Source organism: Patella vulgata, chromosome 7 (assembly GCF_932274485.2).
Source record: "Patella vulgata chromosome 7, xgPatVulg1.2, whole genome shotgun sequence".
NCBI lineage: Eukaryota > Metazoa > Mollusca > Gastropoda > Patellidae > Patella > Patella vulgata.
The window spans coordinates 38,147,971-38,154,314 of NC_065885.2; positions in this window are offsets into that span (position 1 = coordinate 38,147,971).

The window sequence follows — 6,344 nt, forward strand, 5'->3', positions numbered from 1 at the left end:
CCGCACTGAGCCCCCGGTCTATAGCCTTAGACAGGCTGTATCCAGAGTCCAATAAACCACAGTAAATACACATATAAACCACGGGTTGTAATACACATTAATTGGAAGTGTTAGTTATAGACCAATATTAATAAACTGTATATATGGGTATTCTTTAGCAAACAAATACGCTGTCATTAATCTACCAGTAATAAGAAATTGAAATGAAATGGTGTTTAACGTCCTACTGTTCTGCTCCGAACTGGGCTAATGAACACGGGCATACACCATACAGTGTGCTATGAGGGAAATTTTGACCGGACAGCGGCACTATGGCCTACTCTTATATCGAATTCCAACTTCCAAGGGATCTCGAAATGTAGAAATTAGGAAATCAACACATCGCGCTATTAGCGACCTATCATGAGGGAAATTTTGCCCAGACAGCGGCACTACGGCCCACTCTTATATGGAATTCCAACTGTCAAGGGATCTCTTACGTGCACGCCAATGTGTACACGGGATCTCGGTTTTTCGTACCATCCGAACGACTAGACAGCTGTCCTTGTCAGGCCCTCCGTCCTGCATCACTGACAAGGGGAAATCACGCCGGAAAATCTGGATGAACTTTCTCGGCCAATGCAGGGATCGACCACCCGACCTCCAGGCTAGCGAGCCAGCGCCTTACCCACTTAGCCGCCGCGATCCCCACCAGTAATAAGGTGTTATAATGGTTTTGAATAGAAAATAAATGAATTTACCAACTTCATCCATGTGAAGGCTGATCTTTTATTTTATTTTCTACAAGTTTGATAATAGTTTTATATTTACATTTCACTGTGGCCGAGTTTAGAGCCATTATGCATAGCCATATTTTTTATTCTGCTGTAAAAATTAACAACGAAACGAAGAAATGCTATGTGCTGATAATACTAGAAGGCGTCTTCTATTCACTATTCATTAACCAAATCGCCTATATGTAATAATATATACCGATATAATTATGGAAGCCTATTGCGGCCATTTCAGAATCGCGAGAGAAGTCGAGGGCGAGGGGACGATAAGTCGAGGGCGAGGGGACGATAAGTCGAGGGCGAGGGGACGATAAGTCGAGGGCGAGAACATGAGGGAGCGAGAAGTCGAGGGCAAGAGTACGAGAACATATGGAAGCGTATTTGGGTCACTACTTGAGATAATATCGCAACACATCGAACTAAAATATGTCAACTTTGTGAGTTATATTACAAAAAATCGACTTAATAAGTCGACTCGACGCATTAAATTCACCTCTAAACGACAAAAACTATGTCGATATGTTTATATCATGCCAATAGTCGATTTGACTCCAAATCAACAAGTCATATTTTAATGCAATATATAGACTTAATAATGTCGCCGTATTCAGTTATGTACCACGTGCTTAATTTCATTGCCCGAGATTGCTTATTCGTGAAAGTGCAGCCAATGATGGGACTCATGAAGTTGACATATTTTAGTTCGATGTGTTGCGATATTATCTCAATAAGTAGTGACCCAAATATGCTTCCATAAGAACACGAGGAAACAGGTCGAGAATGCGAGGATCTCGCCCCGAGAACACGAGATTATTTTCACCTCGACTTCTCGCTCCCTCGTGTTCTCGCCTTTGAAAATCCTCGACTTCTCGCTCCCTCGCCTTTGAGTTAATCTCGTCCTCTCGTGTTCTTGCTCCCTGACGCTTCGTCACAATCTCGACTTCTCGTGTTCTCGCCTAGGAAGTGCAGTTTATACGCATGTCCACTGACTACCGTATCGGTATTTATATTTGGACATGGATTATAATAAACGGAAATGTTTGAAGTTCTAGAAAATTTAATAGTCCTGAACAATTTTAATCTCTTCTTGCACAGATAGTATTGTATTCTGTAATCGATTTTAAGTCTGCAGTCGAATCTTTCTTTGCCATCTAACTTCATCAACCTTCATCGGGTTTTTTGATGCGTGGTCTTGTCAGTGCTGTAGGACAAGGGACAACGCATAGTCGTTCGAATGGGATTAAAAAAAACGAGGTCCCGTGCCTGGAATCAAAATGAAGTTGGTTCTACGGTGGCCCAGTGAGTAGGACGTTTGCTCTCTAACTTCATCGTGATTTTTCTGGCGATGTACATCTTTGTCAGTGGTGTAGGACGGAGAACCTGGCAAGAGACAACATATAATCGTTCGGATGGAATAAAAATAACCGAGTCCCATGTCCGGAATCTAAATGAAGTAGGAGCTATGGTGGGTCAGTGGGTGGGACGTTTGCTCTCTTACTTACTAAACTGGAGGTCACGTGTTCGATCCCTGCATTGGCCGAGAAAGTTCCTCGGGGTTTTCCGACGTGGTTTCCCCTTGTCAGTGGTGCAGGGCGGAGGGCTTAGCAAGGCTAGCTGTCTAGTTGTTCGGATGGGACGAAAAACCGAGGCTATAAATTGGCGTGCACGTAATTGGCAGTTTGAAATCGATATAAGCAGAGGCCTTGGTGCCGCTGCCCGGGCACAATTTTCCTCATAGCACACTGTATGGCGTATGCCCGTCTTCATTAGCCCAGTCGGATCAGAACAGTAGGACGTTAAACCCTATTTCATTTCATTTCATCAAAGTTCATCGGAAATTTTCTGACGGGGTTTACCCATGTCAGTTGTGAAGGAAGGATGGGATAAAAAAAGACCGAAGTTCTGTGTCCGGATTCGAAATGAAGTAAGGGTGCTGTGGCTCAGTGCGTAGTCAGGACTTTTCTGGCGAGGTACCCCCTCGTCAGTGGTGTAGGACGGAAGGCATAGGGACAGCATGTCGTTCGGATGGCATGAAAAACCGAGGTCCCAGGTACACAATGGCGTGGTGGTGGTGGTGCGTGTGTGTGTGTGTGTGGGGGGGGGGGGGGCTCTGTTTCGATCCCCCGCTTATTTGTGACAAGGAGTAGGTTCGTCTGTCCAACCTTGTGGGTTTCTTCAGGTCCCCCCCCCCCCCTAAAAAAAACTGTTAATTGCTTGTTTTGTCGAGTGGACGTTCAACCCCCCTCTCATTTCATTTTCATTTCGAAGGTCAATAAAAACCGATAATAATTGTTACCTTTGTATTAGAAAATAACGTTTTAAAACACATTAATACATAATATAAGTACGAGGCCAAAAATAACCACATTAAGTCGTTACTGTCAGGGCCGTATCTAGCGGGAGGTGCAGGGGGTACATTGCACCCCCAGAAAAATAAGGCGCCCCGAGAAATTGCGGCCCACCCCATCCCAAAAAAAAACAAAAATTATTTGACAATCTTTCAATTATAAAATAATACACTTGATTATGATCACACAGTGATGCTCTTAAGGCACTGATCAGTCGATCGGTTTTAAAGGCGCCCACACGCCAATGGGTTCGTTTTTCCCTGATCCAAACTTTGTTATATCATATCACATACGTGGAGGCTATGGCGCCCCACCACTCTGCTGCACCCCCACTTTTAAAATCCTACATACGGCCCTGATTACTGTACACACACTAAAATGTCGCACACTAAACTAAGTGAGCACGCAGGGTACCTGCATCAAAAAGTATTCAAACAAGCTTTGGTGGCAGCATGCTTAATATTTCACAGAATCAAGGGATGAATAAACTACTAGACTGCAAAATTTCAGAAGCCTCCTTTGCTGTTTTGTCGACATATATTACCATAGACATACCAAAAATATGGGAAAATCGGGTTATTTTAGGCTCACTGCACACATAATAACTTCTTTTAAAACTAGCTTTGGTGGCTCCAAGATATTTATGCGTTTTCGAATTAACGGATGAATTAACGGCTCAAATTCGCCTGTGGCCCAGATTCGATGGCCTAAAACATTCACGTGGTCGTGCTTTTTATACGCCCACATTGAAATGTGGTCGTATATTGTCGTCGCCCCCGTTCGTCCGTCCGGCGTCCACAATTGCTGGTGGACGCTTTAGAGACTAAAGTTAATATCCGATTGACTTTAAATTTATATACAGTGTTTAAGGCCTTGATCACTTTGAAAAATCCTGTGGACGCTCTAGAGGCTAAAGTCAATATCCGATTGACTTTAAATTTACACACAGTGTTTAAGGTCATGAGACAAAAGTCTATTCATTTTCAGTGATTTTCGATAATTACTGTCAGAGTTATGGCCCTTGATCACTTTGAAAAATCTTGTGACGCTCTAGAGGCTAAAGTTATCATCCGATTGACATCAGATTGATACACAGAGTTTAAGAGCTTGAGACGAACAAGTATATTGATTTTCAATGAATTTTTGTGACTTGAACAGCTAAATCCATGATATTAAAAGTTTTGTATACTAAACGTTAGCTTTATAAAAACCAAACAAATTCTAATGGTTTTCTGATAATTACTTCATGAGTTGTTACTCTTAATCAGATTTTAGTGTATTATAAATGTTTCATTACCGAAAGAAGTAAAAATATGCAACAACACTTGTTGACTGCCCGGACAATTTAGCTGCTGTGGGCGTATGTTTCGTTGCCTGGCAACCTATCTTTAATTTGATACGAGATATGTGGGGGTGGAGCGCGACAACGAAGCGTAATTCGCATGGGGCCCAAATTCAATGGCCTAAAACAGTCATGTTGTGATGCTGGTCAAGCGGCGAATCGAAACCGAGCCACTTGAATCAATGGCAGACCTCACCCCTTTCCCCACGCCAATGTGTACACGGGACCCCGTTTTTTGTCCCATCTGAACGACTACACGTTTTATCCGATGCTAGGCCCTCCGTCCTCCATCCTAATTGTTGTTCAGAAATTATAATCGTAACGTTTGTGAGTCAAAGTTACCCCTCAAAATACAATTTCCAAGCAAGTTACCAAAGCACATAACTCGTGTATTGCAAGAAATCTCTTCTTTGGGGGACATTTTTGAAACAAAATGTTACAATTTTAAGTAAAAATGGAGAATTTGGCACAAAGTACAGTTTATACATGTATTATTAAATATAGATATATAGAGAACCTCCTACGAGTCTTTTTTTATGTCAAAAATGACGAGTATATAGGAGATTTTATTTATCACACAAGCATTTTTTTTATCTCTCTTCTTTTTCTAATTCAGACATAAATTTGATCTTTAATTTGTATTCATATTTCTTCATTCATCCATGCTAGTAGTTTTCACAATTTAACCACAATTTGAAACTTTGTCCGCTCTTTTCGTTTGATTGTAAATTTCCGGTAGTTATAATTTTTACAGCAGAATAAAACGTAGAGAACGCTAGATCGGAGACGGTCTTGCACATATGACGTCATATATGTGGGTTAGGGTAAGGGTTAGGCTTGATCAAGGGTTAGGGTTAGCACTAGCCCTGTTTACATCTCGAGACTTCAACGATATATGCCGGTCCTAACCCTAATCCAGAATCCACATATGACGTCATAATATGTGCTAAAATGTAGGCTACAAACCAGGAATAAGGAAGGGTCGAGTGTTTTTGATGACATCTGAGGTTAGTCGACGACTCGACGTATGTACGAAAGTTGATTGTTGTACTCAAAAGTCGAATTAAATTGTCATTTTTGTCATTTCTACCACCGTTTTGTCGTTCTTATCCGGGGTAGAAAGGGGATTTCGCGTTCTTAAGTTAGTGCAATGCTCTATTGGACCAATAGTGCAACTTTTAACGAAAAAATTTTGTACGCGGAATTCGAATAAACTCATCTCTCGCGGGGGTGGGACGTGGGGGTGGGTAGAGGGGGTATTCTTAAGAGAGGAAGGAAGGAAGGGTTGGGTCTTCTTAAGCAGTTTTTCGGCGACACCTGAGGTTGGTCGAATTTAGAAATGGTTCCACTACCGAGGCTACAAATTGCAGCTATATGTCGAATAATTATGCACGGAAGTTGATTGTTGTAGGCCTACGCAACACAGTGGAATTAAACTCGAAATTTTGACCTTTTATAACCCCCCCTCCCCCCCAAAAAAAACCATGGGAAGCGGACCCGCAACTTAAAATCAAGGTTAGCGGAGTATCGAGCACCGTTGTCTAGGCCCTAGCATGGTAGAAATTTTGTACGCGATTTTCGAAACAACCTCAACGTAGCTCCCTTACTAACCCTCACTTTCTTTGCTTCATCAATACAATGGTCCGGTTGTTTTAAATGTAGCGTTTAACTCTTTTTTTCAGCCTTAATTGTTTTAAACAATTTTATAGGATAAAATGGACTCCAGCCTATAGATAACACGTTTTTCTTTATTATTAGATATTCTTAGTCATTTAGTTTATTTTTAGGACGTTCCCCCGTATAATGTACTCTTGTAAGACAATGATTAATTCTTTCAAAACACGTACATTTGATTGACGCATTCAGTGAATCAGTGTCATA